General features: G+C 39.6%; 1 long non-coding RNA gene across 1 annotated transcript; it reads right to left on the bottom strand.

Moving 5' to 3' along the window:
- Positions 1-667: 667 nt before the first annotated feature.
- On the bottom strand, positions 668-15,240 carry LOC120312816. The gene is made up of 4 exons (XR_005557972.1): positions 15,036-15,240; positions 7,890-8,022; positions 2,018-2,095; positions 668-805 (listed from the first exon to the last, which is right to left on the bottom strand). It is a non-coding gene; the product is annotated as an uncharacterized LOC120312816 (long non-coding RNA).
- Between the last annotated feature and the right edge of the window lie 3,714 nt (positions 15,241-18,954).

The following is an 18,954-nucleotide window of genomic DNA, read 5'->3' as shown; positions in this document are numbered from 1 at the left end:
GGGTAGCAAAGGAGACCGGTGGCCGTCGCCAGACCTCCCGGCTGACAAGCGCAAGTTCAGGGGTCGCAGCTGACAGGTGCAGGAGTTGGGTGCTGCGGCGGCCTCCCCTTTGCTGACCTGCATGCATGAGAAGAAGTCAATCCGGTTGCTGCATAATGAGTCTCTGGGGAGGGCGGGGCCTTACTCTGTGCCTGCGCTCTTCATGCACCCCCTGCAGGGCACATTTGGTAGAATTCGTGCAGACTGCCGCCAAGCAGCATATTTTCCACAAACAAGTGAGGTGGAGCGGAGGGGGGAGGGAGAGAAGGCGGCTGACAAGCCCTGCCTAAGACCATCAGAAATATGTGTTTTCTGATGGTCTTAGGCGACCCCTGTGAAAAGCTCGTGTGACCCCCAAAAGGGTCGCGACCCACAGGTTGAGAATCACTGCCCTAGAGCTTTTTCTTGGGAAGAAGAATCTCGGAAATTCTTGGGAGTTTAATGAAAGTCACATTTGCTGGATTACAGCTCCCAGTGTTTCCTAAGAAGAAGAAATCACTACCAAACTCCATTGTCCTACGATGCAGACAGGTATTCATTATTCAGGAGATTAACTGAACTTAGTCTTCAGGTAGTAGAATAATACTCACCGGTGAGAGTGGAGGCATCATGCTGATTCTGGAACTGGCTGGAGGTTGAGTTAGATGTAGCTGGTTCTTTACTGAGAAGAAGTGGAGGACGGCTGCTATTAGAAAGGCCCCCGCCTTCTTCAGCCTCTTCTGACCCAGCTGCATCCAGTTTGGCAGGTGTCACACGGACAATGCAGCTATTGTGCAGAAAAATATAGCACTGCAATATCTTGAATGAAACAGGACTCAAAACTATCAGAAGGCAGAATAAGAACTGAAGAATTCTACTTTAAACAACAAAGCCTCGAAACTTAAAAGAGTTGAGTTCTGGTTGGTTCTCTGCTGCTCACCCTACTTCATAAGCAAAACCGGCCCTGCCACGAGCATTTCACACAGAATGAAGTAGCTGTCTGAGATCCCAGATCTTAAATGAAAAAGTAGTGAGGAATTATTTGATATTGGCACATTTTTCATGCTGGAGATGGAGAAAAAAAAACCTTGTGGGATTGTCTTTACAAATGCCAAGGTAACTCACTGGTTTTATTCAGGCAGTCCTCAACTTACAACCACAACTGAGCCCAAAATTTCTGTTGTTAAGCGAGATAGTTGTTACATGAAGTTTGCCCCATTTTACCATCTTTCTTGTCATAGTTGTTATGTGAATCATTGCACTTGTGAAGGGAATCTGGCTTCCCCATTGACTTTGCTTGCCAGAAGGTCACAAAAGGTGATCACATGGCCCCAAGACACTGCGACTGTCATAAATGCAAGTCACTTGGCATCTGAATTTTGATCAGATGACCATGGGGATACTTGAATGGTCACAAATGTGAAAAACTGTCATAAATCACTTTTTTCAGTGCTATTGTAACTTCAAACAGTTGCTAAATGACCAGTTGTAAACTGAAGATTACTTGTACTATATTCTTTCACATGGTATGAAATCATAAAGAGATTTTAATGAAAAATCATACTACTATTTTGCTTATATCCCAAGTTAGACAAAAAAAAAAAAATATCAGAAGAGTTCTTACAAAAGCAATTAAGGTTCATGACCACAGACTTTAATAGGACAAATTGGCTGATGCCTTCTGGGACAACAAATTCATTTAATAAATAGAAATAATAACAATAAATTTTGATGGGGGCTGGACAGAATTTGCTGTTCGGTGCCAGACAAACAAAATGTCTTGGGCAGGTAGTACCTCTCAAACCCCATTTCCTAATCCACAGCTGGATCCAGATGTTCTAAACATCAAATCCCTCTCTCACCTTTTATTTGGAGCTCATTCTCTCAACTCTCATGTCACTTATATCATTTGAAACATGAAACTGAAAGTGGAGACTTCTCACTATATTATCACATGCAATAAAGATTGATTCAATGTCTAAAACATCTACCAACTTACTTGCACCAGCTGGCCACGCAGAAAGTAGATGAACTTTGTTCCCTTGGTCACCAGGTTTCAAGGGTGTGGTGTCATAATCTGAATCAAAAGACAGAAAATGTTGTCTTTGAACCACTGCAGCCTTATTCAGCCTGGTACTCTCTATGAAAATGGCCTCCCCACGTTTGACTCCATCAGTTCTGTGCAAATGTTTGGTTGCACAGCTTACCTTAAGTGGTATCGGATCCATTCAGCAGATTTTTGAGCCAGCTGAATGCAGCTACCAAAGGAGAGCTGATTGGAATTAGGGATCAATAAGTGAGAAAAAAAGTTCTAACCCATTTCTCCCTGCCACAAATGGCCATTTTTCTCCCTCTCTTAAAACTTAGCAACTGCTGTTGCAATGCTGATGCCAATGTAAAACACCCTTCTGTGCCTTTCTAACAGTTGGTTATTGAAAGAGCTGGGAATCTAGTGTAAAACCAGAATGCCTATATCCCTTCAAGTATTTATTAGTTTCAGCAACATCTGATGGAAGCAGTAATCTCCAGCTAGTGAGTAAGCTTAAGCATGGTAGGGCTGTGGGTGTTTTGGTATGTTATATGTTCTAGCTGCCTCAACTTTTCAGGAACATTTTTTCCTATCTATGGTAAACCAGTGCCCTTCTTTTGGTCTTTTGAAGAGGTATCAGGGATGCCAACTCCTATGGCCAAACAATAGAATGTCTACTAAGAAAGTGGAATCCCTCCCTTGTGTAGTTTAGACAGTTCTTTCATCTTGCTTCTAAAGCACTTAGTGAAGAGTCCCTTAATCAAGGAATTTTGCAGAAGAAGCATGGCTAGTGCAGAACCATCAATTCCTGGCTTCTCTGGTTAAATCAAGCATGGACAACCTTTGAACCCCCCCCCCCATCCCACACTTTGTTTTGTCTTGCGACCCTTTCCCAGGAATGCCAATATCATCACCACATTCCCTTCTAGCCCTTGAAGACCAAATTTTGTTTTTAAAAGAAATGTGTTCTCCAGGATGCAGAAGACACTGGCTGATCCTGGGCTAAATAATCAGTAGAAGGAAATGGAGGGAACAAAGGGCTGGGTTTTGGAGAAGCCCTGCCAGTCAAAGCAGATGACACTTGGTTAAAGGGCAAATAACCCTAACCAGCTTGCCTTTATCCAAACCAAGTCAGAATTTATGCTTGCATTTCTAATGTGCTGCTGGTAATATCTGTTCTTCAGCTCAGTGTTAAGAGGCCAATCCACCCCCAAAATCCAAGGGATTCTTCACATACAAGTAGTCCTCAACTTATGACCACAATTGAGCCCAAAATTGTTAAGCAAGATAGTTGCTAAGTGAATTTTGCCCCATTTTTCAACCTTTCCTGCCACAATTGTTAAGTGAATCACCACAGCTGTTAATATGGTTTTTAAGTGAATCTGGCTCCCCCATTGACTTGGCTTGTCAGAAGTCGCAAAAGTTGATCACCTGAACCCAAAACACTGCAATTGTCATAAATGAGTCCATTGCCAAGCATCTGGATTTTGGTCATATGATCATGGGGATGCTGCAATGGTCGTAAGTGTGAAAAAGGTGATAAGTCACTTTTTTTCAGTGCTGTTATAACTTCAAGTGAACTGTAGTCTACCTCTACTGCTAAAGCAGGAGCATCTCTTGCATATTATGGTTACCAAAAAGAGTTTTGTGAAAGTGCTTTAGGCTTCAGGCATTAAGAAAAACCTAACATGGAATTCTGATGAAGTACTACATACCTGCCATCATCTTGTCTAAGGTTCCACAGTTGAGATCTTGAAATACCTCAATGCTCTATAAAAGGAGACCATCAGCCTGATCTTTGCTGCTGTGGGACTGCTATCTTTTTCTTTCACTTATATAATTATTATTCCCTTCATTCCCAATGTTCAGCCTTACAGAGCTCTGGATCTACAGATCCACTAGCCCGCTAACGACTTCTTTTTGGACCTAAAAAGCAAAAACCTCTACCAAAATGTATAATGGGTTCCTTTCTGAACTATGGTGTACTTCCTTCCATGCAGGTATGAGTTTATATCTGAAAAAGTGCAATAAAATTTTCTATTCATATCTTGGAAAGTGCAAATGGGTAACTCCCTGGCAGATACTTTCTATTTTGGCAGAAGCACATGATAGAGAAGTGTACACATATGAGGTATGCCATTTATTTATTTATGCAGCCCTGTTGCTTTCTCTGCAATTTATATTAACCTCCATCCTATTTTCCTGCTTCCTGACTCATTATGTATAGTATGTGGTATTATCTAAGCACGAAGGAGCACTATCTCCCACTTGAGTTTCTGGTGGTTTCCACATTCAGATAGTCGACTTACGACCAAAATTGAGCCCAAAATTTCTGTTGCTAAGTGAAGACATTTGTTAAGTGAGTTTTGCCCTATTTTACAACCTTGCCACAATTGTTAAGGGAATCACTGCAGTTGATAAGTTAGAAACTCAGTTGTTAAGTGAACCTGGCTTCCTCATTGACTTTTCTTGTCAGAAGTTCGCAAAAGGGGATCCCATAATCTTGAGGCGCAGCAACAGTCATAAATATGAAACAGTTATCAAGCATCTGAATTTTGATCATGTGACTGTGAAAAACAGTCATAAGTTGCATTTTTCAGGGCCATTGTAACTTTGAATGGTCACTAAGCGAACTGTTGTAGGTTTAGGAATACCTGTATTTTTTCTTTTTGCTCATCCTTGCAGAGTCTGACTTTCTGTTATGTAAATTACAGCATTTGGATGCTATTAAACCCACAGTTCCCAAAGGAGCTTCTAGGAGACAAGCTCTTAAGGTCATTTAATAATGGCTCTTCCCCTGCAAGTAGAATTGCAATTAAGTTCCCACACACTTTAGAAGGCATTGTGCTTTTTCTATACATAAACCTGCTTTGCTCCATCACACGTTAGCAGGTTTAATAGGAAAAATGTAATTTGTCTTTACAGCCACATAAAAATCCAAATCAATTATTTTTACTTTATTTTTAATTTATCTGTACCCTCACTTTATTATTTTTATAAATAAGTTAAAGTGATGAACATACTAATACTCTTTTCTCCGCCTGTCTTTCTACAACAAACCTGTGAAGTAAGTTGTGCTGAAGGAGGGGGTATCTGGCCCAAAATCACCCAGCTGGCTTTCCTATCTAAGACAAAACTAGAACTCACCAAATTAGAGCAAAATTTCTACCAAGGATCTAATTAAATTAATTAAAAATACATTATATTTACACTAATTTACACTATAGCACTTGTTTAAAAATATATTTCCCTCCCTCCCCCCCGCCTAATGTGTAATATTCATTTTGATTCAGAAGTATAGAAGGGTATAATTAAAACAAACATAAGCCTAGTAACTTAATTACTAAAATTGTAGGGACTAGAAAAGTTACTCAGCTTTTCTATTTATGTTTCAATCAACTATTGAATATTGTTTCATCTATAAGACCATCCAAGGTATACATTTATTCAGAAGTAAATCTCATTGGTTTCATAAGGACTTGCTTTACAGGTTAAATGGATGCCTTATAGAAATGAATCAACAAGTGGTTGCAATTCCACACCAAATGCCTAGTATGGATACAACTGTAATTGAGCCCCAAAGTTGTAAAGCGAATACAGTGGTGGTAAAGTGAATGCCATGGTCATTAAGTGAACACAACAGCCATTAAGTGAGTCTATTGTACACAGTGGGCAATTTTTGCTGGAAACTGGAAGTAAATACTGGTTTCAAGCAAAAAAAAAATGTTGCAAATCGGGGTCAGGTGCAATGGGATATAGCAAAGAGCCCTAAATGCAGGGTGGGATGCTGAGCACCCAAAATATGATCACATGACTGCAGGGGAGGGAAAGCCATTGGAACCCTGAACCTGGGTCATATGTAGCACTGGGGAGGTCCCTCATAATTTCAAATGGGGTTTAAGCCCTATGTAAATCAAGGACTATCTATGTACTTTTCTGTACTTCACTAAAGTCAGTAGAACAAATTTGCAAAGAAGCATGAAGACAAATAGCATGCATCAGAGATGGGGGGGGGAGAACAGAATTAAAATAATGCATGACAGTAGGTAGAGAGGTTTTCATATTCTCCACCTCAAAATGGCCATAACTATGCTGCTATTTCCAGAAATCATGCTAGAATTTGGTAGCATAGTCATTTGGAATTTTGAAGTCTTCAAAAGGGGATTGCCTGCTTTAAACCAATGTCTTAACCCATTTTTTTTTTAAGTCTTGGCAATTTTAAGGTATGTGGACTGGTTGGGGAATTCTCAGAGTTAAAGTTTACGTATCTTAAAATTGCCAAGATTGAGAAGCACAGTTTTAACCAAACGAACAAGCCACAGGCAAGTAGAATATTTGACAAGAGAAGGTAAATCTTATGTACTACACATTCATAACATTTGAGAACTAGACCAGAGAAGTAAAAGAAAGTGAATCGCCCATGCTGGTCCTTATTTTCCAATAACACTTTTTTTTTCCCCAAGCCAGACAGGTTTCTAAGGTTGGAATCCACCTAGAATAACGTGAAATGAAATTCGAATGAGATGACTTCTGCAAGAATCATCGCCGGGACCAGAGATCAAGTCTTCTGAGCTTTCAGACTCGTGCCGGGGCCCCCATCCTCAGGGAACCCCTCTCTCTCTCTAGCAGAGTGTTTCTGCTAGACTAGAGAGAGACATTCTGGTGAGAGAGAAGTTCTCTGAGGATGGGGGCCCCAACACGAGTCCGAAAGCTCGGAAGACTCAGTCTCTGGTCCTGGTGACTCACCCAGATTGGATCTTGCAACATTATCCTGAGACACTGTCATTCATGGGATGAATTCTGGAAAGTAAGAAGATTTTGCTCTTTAAGCTCTTCTCGCTGCCTTTCCAACAATTGGGACAGATGCCCAGATAAATCCAATACTCTTGTCATTTTCACATCATGGTTATGATTCAACCAAGAGGTTGCCCTTCAGCCATATTGCAGGACATCATGTAACAATGTCAATCGAGATTCTCAATCATCCAAGTCATGATTGTCCCAAAGATACTTTTTCCAAAAGACAACTGAACGTTATTTTTTTTTTCTTTGAAAAGAACCAAAGAAACTTCTTGGATGAGAAGCAAAATATTTTCAAAGGGAAAAAAAATCAAGAACGTTCAGTTGCTTTTGGAAAAAGCATCTTTGGGGCATCATGTAACCACATCAGCAATCCTCTCACTCCTCATTGCCATCATTAACCAAATTCCACCAGTCATTAACTGGATCCACCCTAATCCAACCTATTCTGATGTTGATCCCTTCCAGCCCTGAGTTTCAGCTCTGGGGGTGCAAGAAGCCCCGGAGTTGCAGTGCAACTTGAAGCTCTTCACATCACAAAGCCCAACCCCAGCATGGCCCAGCAGCACAGCACAAAACCACAGCTCTGCCAGGGAGCCACAGCTATCACAGTCTCAGCTGCAGTCACCCTTGCCAGCCTGCACTCTGAGACCTCTACTGCCTTGTATTCCACCATACCAGTGACCTTTCCCATCTCCTTATTTCTGCTGCTGATAAGAAAGGCCTGCCCTGGCCCTTTGTGAGGAGCCTTCTGGCCATGTGATGCCTCCTTCCCTAAATCTCATGAGGAAAAAAACACATGCTTGACCTCGTGAACCAGCAGCTGCCTCATGAAGGGCCAGGTAGGGCATGCTTGGTCAGTAACAAAACCAAGAAGTTGGCAAAGGTCAGCTAGGGTAGCAGGAGCATGGACAGCAGGAGGGACTAAATGCCAAAGGAGTGGAGTGGAGTGCCAAAGGGAATAAATGGGGGGAAGGAGTCAGGCGGCTGTGAGGAGTTGAAGCAATCCTGTGGTCATAAGTGTGGGCAGGTTGCCAAGTACCTGGATTCTGATCATGGGGGTGATACAAAGCCAGAACTTCAAGGACTGGTCATAAGGCCCTTCGATCAGTGTCGCTGTATCTTCCAATGGTCACTCAATGAATGGCTGTAAGTTGAGGATTACCTGTAACCTACTGAAACATGTAAGGAAAATAGAAACAAAAGCAAAATAAAAAATAGGCATTGCACAAATACATACAAACACACACACACACACATTGCAAACATGGGAAAACTGTATATGGAATGCTTTACCAGGCACACTGTCACTCCTTAGGAGTGCTGTATTTAACATCAAACTAGAATTGTTAATAGTATTGAAAGTGAAAGAAAAATGGATAAACAAAGGAGAATCATGGAAAATATGGAATAAACAAAAACATACAAAGTTCAGAAACTCTTGACCCAACTAAACACACATTCAAACCATTAAGGAGAAGTCCCAGCTCTGCATTGCAACTGCATACCCATACTTAGAGGGGAAGGCACAGAAAACACTTAAAATACCAATTTTCTATCAGATAACATCTTAACACTTCATCTAGCTCAAGAATGCTTCATTGCAAAGAACAATGTTCACTGTTACAAAAACATTACTATAATAAAAAAATTGTATAATGAATGATGACGACTAGCAATGCTTTTCATTTCTGAATTTCCTTTAAACTATTTAAAAGACTGACACAAAACCTGTGTGTGTGTTCTCACAATTGACTTGCCCATGGGACTGCACAAGGGATAGTAAGAAAAAACTGAAATGAGTGGAAATAGGTCTTTTAATCACCCCAGGATGGTATTTGGTAGATTTATTTGCAATAAATCACAATGACAGTGATGTGGGTGCTGCAAAGTAACAAAACATACCTCTGTGCAAGCCCAGACAGAAAGCTTATATACCAGTGATGGCGAAACTTTTAGAGATAGAGTATCCAAACTGCAACCCAAAACCAACATGCATCGTCGGGTACCGAGTGGGTGTTGGCCCATAGGCTGGGTATGGCCCATTGGGTGGACATGGCTGTGGTGGTAACGGCAGACTGGGTGGGACTAAAAAGTTCAATCAATTCCAACTTTGCAAGAACTTTTTTTTCTCGTGAGAAGTTGAAATTGACTGATTGAATCTTTTTTTTTTTTTTTGCACACGGCAGCGGAGGCCTAAAGCGAAAAGGTTTTATAAAACCCAACTGAAGGCCTAGGACTGGGGCGACGGTGCGCATGCCCACAGAGAGGGCTCTGAGTGCCACGTCTGGCACCATGCCATAGGTTCGCCACCACTGTTATATACAGATGCAGGCATTCTCTACCTCAGTGGTTCTCAACCTGTGGGTCGGGACCCCATTTGGGGTCGAACGACCATTTCATGGGGGTCGCCAAACAAAGCAGTCCACCATTTTTTCCTCCTTTTCCTTAGCTGTGCTACTCCCTTTTATTCTATTGGCTTTTGAAAGCCAATAGAATAGACTCTTTTGAATAGAGTCTAATTTTATTGGCTTTCAAAAGCCAATAGGAATTGTCCAGATTGTCTCTGCCCTGCTGAGCCCGCCAAAAGTCCCATTCTGCAAACGATGCTGCACCAGTTGAGTAGTCCTCGACTTACGACTGGTTGAGTAGTCCTCGACTTACGACCGGTTGGGGGTTATGGCATTAAAAAGGTTGGGAACCACTGCTCTACCTGCATATGACATGCTCATTGTTAGGCTGGGAAACACATGACTCTCCAACCCCTGTTGTCTCTAATCTGCTCTGGATGATGGAAGAGGAAACTCAGCAACATCGGCGAGACCACAAGGCCTCTGCTTCTGCAGCCTATGAGTGCACATACTCTAAGCTTCTATTTCAGTCCTTGAAAGAATATACCAGCCATAGCTTTCCAAGGGCTAGAAGCCTCCAAGAAGAGATTGGAAAGGTAATACAAGAAGCCAGCAATCCAGATGGATCTCCAAATCTATGCTGGCTGCTGGCAATTCATATCGTAATTCTTTGCCTGGATGGTAGTTATCTGCTAGTTTGGCTGCTATCCAAAACTGGAGGAGCAGTGGGCTTTCACTCTCCACACCTTGACTGCTTCTGTAATTCCTATACAGCCATCCCAATCCGTAGTAATTATTATTTGTTTCATATATTTATCACCATGCATCTCCAACCCCATTCCCTAATCACAGGAAGAGATATATCCTGTGGCTTCTTCCCAAGGAACTAGTAGCTTCAATAAGTTAATTCTCAAAGCTCAATGATTGGTGCTGTGTAGCTTCGCAGCTTTTCTTGATCTGGCCTCATGGCATAGTAGCTGTCTGGGAAAAGGGCCAACCCTATCATAAGCCCAGACAAGGCAAGGTAGCCAATATTTAGCAGGGTTAAGGCAAGTGAAAGCAGGAAAAAAAATCCATTAAGATCTACGTCTACTCTATAGCTTAGCTGGAAAGCCTTTTTTGTACAGATCTTACTGAAGTGGAGTCTTCTTTTACGGTTATTAACTATCACAACATTGCTTGTGCAAAACTTTCTACCCTTTATATATCCCTGTTATCTAGCAGGTGGTTTTAAAAGCCAAAAAAAAAAAAAAAAAAAGACCTTGGCCAGACCATTTTTCATTGATAGTGGAAACGGAGAATAGCTTCAACCAGCGATTATTATTTTTTTGAATAGTTCAAAAGAATTATCAGCTTCATCTCCATTATCTTGCTAGTACCTCAAAAAATAGAGAAAGAAAGAAAAAGAAATGCTATCAGAGCTTATTTCAACAGCCATTTGCTTTGAACAAATTTGTTAAAATTGATTATTTCAACCACCTTCTCTCCCAGCTTAGGAGTCACAATCTTGAGTGGTCCCACCATCACAGGGACCACTTTGGCCTTTAGTTTCCATATCCTCTCTAGCTCCTCCTTCAGACCCTGCTATTTCTTTAGCAGTTGCTCATACTCCTTCCTGATTTCCCTTGACACTTTCTATCACTACCACTGCCACTGTCTTGGTCTTTGATTGACCATTAACTGTCTGTTTATTTGGGTCTGATAATCCCATAGGATCCCAGCCCTGCTATTCCCCAGGACCTAGCTCTAGCTCATACACTGTGCAGATATTCCTGTATACATTACCAGCTATTTGGTTATGCCATTCACTGCATGCTATTCACACCTTGACACTGTGTTGGACTGTCTCTGAGGCTTCACTGCAAAATCTGCACCTCGGGTCCTGTCTAATGTGGTAGACCCCTGCTTCTGTGGATCTGGTGCTTAGTGCCTGTTCTTGTGATGCTATGTTTAGCGCCTCCGTGATGTTTTAGTCCAGCTCTTCCAACCACTGGTAGGATTTCCCAATGGATAGCCACCCCTGCTATCCATTGATGATACATCCCATTCAGGGTCCTGTCCTGCCATGGCACTTCTGCTTGATTTTCCTCCTCCCATGTTTGCTGCTGTCTCTCATATCTACCCACAAGTGCTTTTGCAAAAGACAACTGACTTTATTGCTTTTTCTTTGAAAACATTTTGCTTCTCATCCAAGAAGCTTCTTCAATGCTTCAGAAATGTTTTCAAAGACAAAAAACCCCAAGAAAGTCCAATTGCTTTTTGGAAAAGCACCTTTGGAACAAGCATGATCTGGATGATTTCACAGAATCTCCATAAACACATATCCACCCACCCTCTTTCCAACTGCTATACCAGGGGTGTCAAACTGCCGGCCAATGGGCTGAAATTGTACCCACCCCATTGCCGGCAATGAAAAAAAAGTCGTGATATGTCACAACACATCACATGACATTGTGAGTTTGATACACCGGTGCTATACTGTCTCTGGGTGTTGGACTTGGGATGGAAACCTCCATTTTGAGGAGCTTCTAGGTTTTCACATCAGCACCCTCTACATCAGCACCCTCTACATAATGGTATGTATTATATATGTTACATATATATGGACCTGTAGTTAGCTGACCAACTGTACTCAGCGAGTGGTCCTCAATGGAACCCCATTTACATGGAGGGAAGTGTGTAGTGGGGTGCCCCAGAGCTCTGATCTGGGCCCAGTACTCTTCAACATCTTCATCAACGATTTGGAGGAGGGGATAGATGGGGAACTCATCACATTTGCAGACGACACCAAACTGGCAGGAATAGGCAACACTCCAGAAGACAGGCTTAAGATACAGAAGGATCTGGACAGACTTGAACACTGGGCACTATTTAACAAAATGAAATTCAGTGGTGAAAAAAGCAAGGTATCTACGTTTAGGCAAGAAAAACTAAATGCACAGGTATAGTATAGGTGGCACCATGCTCAATAGTAGTAACTGTGAGAGGGACCTCGGAGTCCTAGTGGACAATCACCTAAATATGAGCCAGCAGTGTGCTGCAGCTGCCAAAAAGGCCAACACAGTGCTAGGCTGCATTAACAGAGGGATAGAATCAAGATCATGTGAAAATACCACTTTATAATGCCTTAGTAAGGCCACACTTGGAATACTGCATCCAGTTTTGGTCATGACAGTGTAAAAAAGATCTTGAGACTCTAGAAAGAGTGCAGAGAAAAGCAACAAAGATGATTAGGGGACTGGAGTCTAAAGCATATAAGGAACGGCTGCTGGAATTGGGTATGTTTAGTTTAATGAAGAGAAGGATGAGGGGAGATATGATAGCAGTGTTCCAATATCTCAGGGGCTGCCACAAAGAAGAGGGAGTCAAGCTATTTTCCAAAGCGTCTGAAAGCAGGTTAAGAAGCAACGGGTGGAAACTAATCAAGGAGAGAAGCAACCTAGAACTAAGGAGAAACTTCCTGACAGTGAACAATTAACCAGTGAAACAACCTGCCTCCAGAAGCGGTGAATGCTCCAACACTGGAAGTTTTTAAGAAGAGACTGTACAGCTATTTGTCCGAAATGGTATAGGGTTTCCTGCCTGAGCAGGGGATTGGACTAGATGACCTCCAAGGTCCCTTCCAAGTTTACCATTATTATTATTTTGGATCATTGCACAGTCAGCCAGATGTTCAGACTGGATTTGGCATTTTGTCTACCTATCGAGTCCTTACCCAGGATCTATTATTATTATTATTATTATACATGTTTCATGTCACATAACATTTAATACACATATTAGCAGACTTGGGGATCCAATGAAAATAGGAAGCCTGTCAAATGGCTGCTATATTCCATACAATAGCTTAAAGACACTCTTCTGTGGTTTTAATTACATTTATATATTTAACTATTTAATAGATCTTAAAGTTTTTTTCTCCATTCACTGGTCACTCTAAACACAAAAAGATAGCAGAATTGTGAAGGAATTTTTAACCAATCAGTACTCCATACTCTGAAGGAGATGCTAATATAAGATTTCAGACTATCATTCATTTGAACCAAGTGAAATAGCTGTTATGGCTTTTCAACTCTTGCAGACTTGCAGGCATATATTTTGGACTCCAATTTCTACAGTCCATTCCCATTAGCCATGAACACCTGGGACTGAAAGGAGTTGAGGATTCAACCCCATGGAGAAACCCAGATTGCTGACTTCTCTTCTACAATCAAAATGTAGCTTTTGCTGAAGAAGGTACTAAGCCCAAAGAGGCCTCAATAAGTGCCTGGCTTGTTGATCTTAACCAAATTTACAGTTTCTCAGTGCCAATTTCAGTAATCCATTGCTCATTAGCTGACCACAAATGTTTACAATATTTGATTTAATGCACATTGAAAACTGATTCCAGGTTGTGATTAATGCAATCCAAAATCCACCTAATGCAAGGATAGCACATGTGCAACTAACTAGCTGCACAGGTGCAGTTGAGATTTTAAATATTGCTAATCTTTCTGCTTGCAAAGTGGAGAACAGGAATATTTTATCAGAGGAGAACAATACATGCTTAAAAAAGACTTATTACATTAGAACAAAAAATTAATGTAATAGAATTATATGAACCTGGTCCAAGCCATGCTAAAACAGACTGGGAAGTTGGAATATTTGAATCTGTGGAATTTTTTTTTTACATTTTGCTTTTTATAACCACTTTCTTATTTTTGTTAATCATACTTTTACATTATAGCTTTTTTTATCCTTTAGTGTAAAAGTCTACTAAACTACATATAAAAACGTATGTTTAAAAATTTTCATTCCCTATTTCTGTTAAATTGGAAACAATTTTCCATTGAAATATCACTTTGAATATAGCAGTACAAATTCAAATTATATGACCATTTTGTGGCTTCATTAAATGCTACTCTATATATGTTTTTCCAGTCTCAGTGACTCAAATAGCACAGATTCAAGTAGTGGGAAACAGTTATGCCTGGCTATTGCAGAGAGACCATCAAAATCCTCCCAGTGTTAACTTACCCTTCTTGTACCACCATTGGAGAAACATCTTTTGGCATGTGAGCCTGCCTATATTTCTGAGGATTTGACTATGAATGTTACTAATGAACCATGAAAAGCTATTAACTATGCCCTGGCTAATTTAACTTTTAGCTAACCGTGAATGCAAAGCACGGCTAGTACTTACTTGAACTTCTTTCAAAAGTAGAATCAGACAAATGAAAACCAAAGCAGTATTTTAGTTTGTAGGGGGACCCATCCATTCTCGGGTTTTTTGGCGCCCATTTCTCCGTGGGACAAGAGGGAGAAGTACATAGGTTAATCCGAGGCGCTGGGAGACCGGGAAGAGAATAAATCTCATCTTTAGGCTTGGTAGCCAAACCACTGCTGAACCTTTCAAGTTTTATATATTCCGTTTCCCACCCAGCCTTCTCTTCTTCTGCGAGGAAAAATTGGTGAAGTTGAAGGAATATCCATTCCCGAGTCATAAAGCCACACTAATAAAAAGAAGCTGCCACACTTCCCCCCCCCCTCGAAAATAATTTCCCGTGTCTTTGGCAGCCCTAAAAGCAGAAATCTTATGGTTTGCGATGGAGTTCTAATAATAAAAAAAAAAGCTTACACCATTTCTGTCCCCCTTGCAAGTTCCCCAAGGGAGACAGTCATACTTAAAATGCAAAAAACGATATAAAAGGGACTCCACATGGCACGAATTCCACAAAATGTGCAATGGGCTCTCTTCCCCGCTTTTGAAAAGCATCCTTCCCCGACTCCCCCCGCCCCAGCAGAATTCTCAAGTTACTTGTTCTGCCATTTATACAACAGCAGCCAAATCTGTTTACCTGAACTTTTCTTGTTCTCAGTTTTTTTCGTCCTTCTAAGACCGACCGGCACATACAGCCCAGAAGGAACATTGAGAAACTTTTCCTCCTCTTTTCTTCCTTTTTATGTTTCCTTAGACAAAGCCTCTCCTCCAGCAGGTGCGAAGGCGGAGAGGGCTGGCCGCACTGCCAGCTGGGAACTGTAGTCCAATTTCCCTCCAGCTTTTTCGTTGGTATTTTCTCACCATTCCCCCCCCTCTCCCCCAAATCTCTTTTATGACTTTTCTGAATCAGGACAAATACATTTAGCCCTGCAAAGTTCCCGACGCTTTGTAACTCTTCTTTTGTAGTATTTTACTCTTACATTTTCTACTGTGCTTCCCCCCCCCCCCGCCCCAATTCCATTATAAGTCAGCATGCAGCTTTATTCATTATAGCATGAGTTCATCAGAAATTAGAAGGCAAAGTAAGCTATGCTAGATATTCTGGGCCTAGTTCAGCAAACTCAAAAGCTTAAATACCAAGTGGTATTAATCTTAATCTTGCATGGATTATTCTGAAATATTCTTCCATGTCTCTTTATTTAAATATGATTTCCACCATTCTGAACCAATATTGCCATTCCAAGCTATATCTTAACTGAAGAGTTTTCCCATTTAAGATTACATACACTGGTATTTTTTAGCAACGCTAGATTTATTGAAGATTAGCAAACTCTTAAAACATTTTCCAGATATTTGTCATAATAGTCAATGGTTGCAGATGGATTGAGAGATACACTTTTAGAAATCTTTATGATTCTTGCAGAGCATTCAGAAGCTAGGAGCTGGTGCAGAGTGCAGTAGTACGGGCAATTTTTGGGGCCCCAAGGATGGCCCATGTGACACCCCTGCCCTGGCAACCAGTTTGCTTCTAAATGCAATTCAAGGTGTTGGTAATCATCTTTAAAGTCCTTCGTGGCTTGGGTCCAAGCTATTTGAGAGACCATCTCATCCCACTGGGATTGGCCTGCCTGAGCTGTGCCAGCAGAGAAGGCATGCTAGTGGGGTCCAGGAGAAGAAATTCAGGCTAGTGGGGTCCAGGAGAAGTAATTTCTCTGCAGTTGTTGTGTCCTTTGGAACATCTTACCCCAAATGAAGCCAGAGCCAACCCTCCTTACTTTCCATAAGAGCTTAAAGACCTGGCTCAGCCAGTTGACTTGCAGATCCAGTGTAGAGGTTTTCAATTCGATCGTGGTTGATAGATTAACAGATCCCATTACCTCCCCTTCTCATCATACTCCCCCCTCCCCATCATTTTATCTAATTTGATTTTTTATAGTTCTGCATTTATATCATTAGATTTTGCCCAGTTTTATCTTTTAATATTGTAAGCCTCCCAAAGTTACAATGTGGTAAGATAGGCAGTTAATAAATATTATAAATAGATAAATAAAATTCTACTGCAAATGTCCAGGCAAATAGAAATGGTCTGGCTTTCCAAGTCAGGCTTTATCATATATTTGAAAACTGCATTGATTTATATGTGAAGGTATATGACTTTGATATTATACTATGTGTATCTGTTCAGCACACAATAATTACAAACAAGAAGGAGCAGAAAAAACAAATAAGTGAACATAAAATAGAAAGAGACTCAAAGATGGAACTTAACAAAGCAAGAAAACATAATTTAATCCTAGTGGGGAAAAATTTACAAGAAATGGAAAAAAACAACTCATCCCTTAAGACTACAAAATAAATCTGAGGACAAAAAAACAGATTGGATAAAATGGAATGAAGAGATGTTGAAAACAGTGAGAAAGGAAGTGATAAGAGAAGCAAAGAAGGAGAAAAAGATTTTCAAGAAACATGGAAAGGCAAACGTCTCACATAAAGACACTTTATTCAATTTACTTCTTATACTTACAACAACAGTCATAAATATATGGAAAAACGTTTTGATTCAGCAAAACACATTGATCAAGATACTGGACAAAGAAAAAAGATCAAAGTGAAAATTAAGAAAATAGATGATGGGATTTACCAGAGAGAATATTTAAAAAAGAAACATTTGTTTGAATATGGTTAAAGAAATAGAAAAGATTCTGAATACATAGGTCATTCTAAGAGAGAGGAACTTCTTAAATAATACTGTATGCTTCCCCCCCTTTTTTATTTTATTTCTTGATATAAGTAATATAATACTGCTGAAATGGCCTAGATGAAGGAAATGTTTTAGATAATTAAATGTGTCTGAATTTAGGGAAATTATAATGTATAAAAAAGAAAAAAATGTTTTGAATATGAGTTAAAGGATAGATGACTAGACACATTAAATGGAATATTTAAAGATTAAATATATTTTTAATCATGGTTAAAAAGAATAAGAAATTTTGGGAATGAATATATATTAGCTTAGGAGGAATATATATTTTAAGTAGTATTTTACTTTTTATGCTTCTTTACCTCTTGCTCTTTTTTCCTTTTCTTTACTGTTTTTACCTATTCTTTAAGAAATGTAAAAGTGTTAAGATGATTTATATGGAAAAATGGATTTAAATCTTTAAGTAATTATCTGTTGAGAAAATCTTAATCAGCAAGAATACTTTGAACTTTATGGGAGAAACAAATATAAATTAGGACTGTAACAGGATATAAGATGAGGCAACCAGAATGATTAGATAGAAAAGAAATATTATATTGATGTGATCATTATTTCTAGGAATATTGGGAAAATCATATATGTAACTATTATTTATCAAAATAATAAGAACTGTATTATTTCAAGGTTTACAAAGAAGACATTTTGGAGAAAAGGGAAAATCAACTAAATGTACTATGTGGATTATGGACTATAGAAACCATTTGTTAATGATTTTTCTTTACAAATGTAAACCCAGCAAACACACAGTTTAGCAACTATTAAGTGATTTATGTTTTTAAAAATCAATAAAATATATGGAGAAGAATAATTACAAACAAATTACGGTATAATATTGAGAAGAATCTCTTTTGTGTTTATAAGATTTATCAATCTTAGAAACTAATCCTGAAGGGTTTTGGCCAAAACGCACAGACAGTAACAAAGTGATATAAGACCAGTGGTGGGATTCAAATATGTGAACAACTGGTTCTCTGTGTGGATGCCGCTTCCGGAAGTCCATTCTGGGCCTATCAGTTCTGCCGAACTGGTGCAAATTGGATGAATCCCACCACTGTATAAGACATACAGTTATGATACAAAATAACCATGGAACCCTATCATTTTAGTGTTGATTATTGCATGTAGCAACCTCCAGAGAAACATTTTAAGAGACCCAGGTTTCACTTTTCTTTGAAAGGACTTAAAATAGGGCTACTTTTGTTTCTTGGTGGGAAACTGTTTCGAAGGAGAGGAATCTTCACAGAATGTATTCTCTGGTCACTCAACTTAGGCAGATAATGTTCCAAGCACCAAGTTATATAGGGCTTTATAGGTATTGACAAGCATCAAGTATTCCATCAAAAAACAAACAAACAAACAAAAAAATACCAGTAGCCAGCACACTTCTCATAGCAATCATCTAATGTTTATTTATTGCTTTTAAAATAACAAAAAGAAAAAAGTTATAATTATAATGAAGATACATAGATTCTGAAAAAAGATACTACATAAAAAGCACTTCTAAAAAGTGAAAAAGAAAAATACAAACAGAAAAAACAAAGTATATAATTGCAGTATAAGAGTTACAATTCTATTGATACTTATCTAATGTAAATACAGATGCACATATATTGATTTCCAATACATTTATATAACTATCATTCATCTTTAATCTATTCCATTTTGTAAAACTGAGTTCCATCTTTCATTATACTTGTCTATGCAAAGTTCTACATCTACAGACAAACTACTCATAGATGGCAAATTTAACCAGGTCTTCAATCCATTGAATAAATGGGATCGATTACATTTATCT

Source organism: Crotalus tigris, unplaced genomic scaffold (genome assembly GCF_016545835.1).
Source record: "Crotalus tigris isolate CLP2741 ecotype Arizona unplaced genomic scaffold, ASM1654583v1 scf7180000018544.1747854, whole genome shotgun sequence".
In the NCBI taxonomy this organism is placed as follows: Eukaryota; Metazoa; Chordata; class Lepidosauria; order Squamata; family Viperidae; genus Crotalus; species Crotalus tigris.
The sequence above is the reverse complement of the archived record's forward strand: the minus strand, read 5'-3'. Positions and strand labels throughout refer to the sequence as shown.